This window comes from Brachionichthys hirsutus, chromosome 10, assembly GCF_040956055.1.
Source record: "Brachionichthys hirsutus isolate HB-005 chromosome 10, CSIRO-AGI_Bhir_v1, whole genome shotgun sequence".
NCBI lineage: Eukaryota > Metazoa > Chordata > Actinopteri > Lophiiformes > Brachionichthyidae > Brachionichthys > Brachionichthys hirsutus.
The window spans coordinates 4,232,736-4,234,728 of NC_090906.1; positions in this window are offsets into that span (position 1 = coordinate 4,232,736).

Below are 1,993 nucleotides of genomic sequence, written 5' to 3' on the forward strand. Positions count from 1 at the left end.
GTGAGGAGAAAGATCTAAGTACGTAGACCTGCAGTCTATCGTGGCATTTACACTCGGTTATAACGGTTATGGTACCTGCTGATTAAAGAGACAATTAAACCACAGTCAGTGTTATAGTTATTAATGTGCATTTTTCTTTTTCCAGTGTCATACTTAACAGACTGTGATGGTTCAATACGTAGACGATAAAGTGTGTTCATGTGTGGCTTTATATAACTGCAATAACACTGTGCTTTATTTATCTTGGATATTAAGACTGCCACATAAAGTAAAACGGAATTGATTTTCCAATAAACACTCCCCTGTTTTCAACAATCGGTCTCATTAACAAATATGAGCCAAACTCAGGCTGGCAGGTGCAATAATTAAAGGTCAGGGTTTTGGTGTGTAAAGGCTGCAGCTTCTTCTTGCCCTAATGATGAGTCTTGTTAGACTGAGCGGCCCAAACAATACTGTAATTCAACACTATTTGGACATGTAGTCACTCAAAATGTCCCACCCCAGCTGTCACCATTTAATGGAAAACAAATATTTCTACAGTATATTTGTATATTTAATGATATAGAAGCATCCATCAAGGGGGGCGGAGCTAATATGACCAGTCAGCTGCAGTGTCATTCAGTTGCTGAAGCTAATAAATGACCGCTGTAGAGTTATCTGATCCATGAATGGATGCTGACTGTACTTCATGCCCCCCGAAGGACAAAGTTGGATGTGACGGGATAATATTGCCCATTGTGAAGACACTTCAGTCAGTTGTTCAACACAGAAGCATGCATGCACAGATATCGACCAAAGCATTATTAATATTTAAACATTTTATTGATGAGGAATTTCAGCTTTTAAAATGATCTCTGGGTGGCAGGTACACCACAGATATACCACAGGTATACCGCAGGTATACCACAGATATACCACAGATATACCACAGGTATACCACAGATACACCACAGATATGCCACAGATATACCGCAGGTATACCACAGATATACCACAAGTCTACCACAGGTACACCACAGGTATACCACAGGCATATCACTCTTTTGCATAAACTCAAGCAGTTGTTTATATGTTGATTATGCCCATGTGCTCATCAGCATTTTTAGAAAGATGGAGAATGAATCCTCAAGGGTGAGAAGGAAGCTCAAGGAATGACTGAATTTTATCTTAATCTATGGCATCTTTTTTACCCCGACATTGAATTTCTATAATCAATTAGCATGATGTTAGAAACTGACATTAATTAATGTGGTGAAGTGGATTTAAACACCAATAGAGAAAATAAATCAGATCTGCTGGCAAATGACTAGCACTGCTGCAGCAGATGGGGTTAAGTACCTTGCTCAAGGGCAAGCTTAGGGGCACCTCAGTGGCATGTAATGAGAGCGGTCCAAGTGCTTCCGCTCCATCTTCCAACCGGGATTTGTCCAGAGAAATCAAACTGATGGCATGGAACAAACTTGCTTCTCGAGCCTTGTGGGCCACCACAGACCGTCGGAACAAGACAACCAGAAAGAGTTGCTAATGGTGAAGAGCGTAAATGTGTGTTGCGACAATTTTTCCGCTTTCCTGACACGTGCTTCTTCAGACATCGTGCTACCAGCCCTGCCACGTGAACGTGAACTCATGCTTTCCTTCATAGCAGAGCCCGTACATGTGTAGACGTGTGTCTGAGAGCACATGCATATGTATATGCACAGACATGTAGCGCGTCAGATCCACACATACACAGACCAACATTCTGTATATGCGTGTGTGTGTGTTCGTGTGTGTTTGTGGTCATCCCTCAGTGTGCAAATTACATTGGCCTTGAAACTATCATCTGTATGCCGTTGGGCAGGGGGAATGGAGGCCGATGTCAGGTGGGGTTCCCATTTGTGTCATGAGAGGTGTCAGACTGTCGCCCGTGCCTCTGGCCAGCATCAGTCACCACACACACACACCCTCATTTGTGTGTCTGTGTGCTGATTTAGGCTGTATTGGCCACAGCGGA